Source organism: Solanum pennellii, chromosome 11 (genome assembly GCF_001406875.1).
Source record: "Solanum pennellii chromosome 11, SPENNV200".
NCBI classification, from domain to species: Eukaryota; Viridiplantae; Streptophyta; class Magnoliopsida; order Solanales; family Solanaceae; genus Solanum; species Solanum pennellii.
This window is the reverse complement of record NC_028647.1, coordinates 11,521-12,348: the sequence shown is the minus strand read 5'-3', so window position 1 is coordinate 12,348 and position 828 is coordinate 11,521.

Sequence of the window (828 nt, the reverse complement as noted above, 5' to 3'; positions counted from 1 at the left end):
GGGGGGGGTATGCGCACTTGGGGCTCGTTTGACCTTGAAAATTGGTCGGACTGGACTTGAGGGACAACCGGCTGCATAGACAAGGACTTAAAGGACGTCCACAAAATTTTTTGGAATTTTTGACGTCGGAATCGGGATCGCCAAAAAAATGGTTTGCTATAGCACACGAAAATCATCTTAATGGGGGGTATGCGCGCTTCGAGGCTCGTTTGACCTTTAAAATTTGTCAGACTGGCCGTGAGGGACAACCAGCTGCATAGAAAAGAACTTGAAGGACGTCCACAAAAATTTTTAGAATTTTTGACGTCAGAATCAGGATCGCCCAAAAACTGGTTTGCTATAGCACACGAAAATCATCTAAATGGGGGTATGCGCGCTTATAGGCTCGTTTGACCTAGAAAATGGGTCGGACTGGCCGTGAAGACCAACCAGATGCATAGCCAATCTCTTTACGGATCTCCACAATAATTTTTGGCATTTTTGACGTCCGAATCTGGATCACCCAAAAAATGTTTTGCTATAGCACACGAAAATCGTCTAAATGGGGGGTATGCGCGCTTCGAGGCTCGTTTGACCTTTAAAATGGGTCCGAATGGCCATGAAGGCCAACCGGATGCATAGCCAAGGTCTTGACGGACGTCCACAAAAATTTTTGGCATTTTTGACGTTAGAATCCGGATCACCTAAAAAATGGCTTGCAATAGCACACGAAAATCGTCGAAATGGGGGGTATGCGTGCTTCGTGACTCGTTTGACCTTTAAAATTGGTCATACAGGTCGTAAGGGACAACCAGGTGCATATCCAAAGTCTTGACGGACGTCCACAAA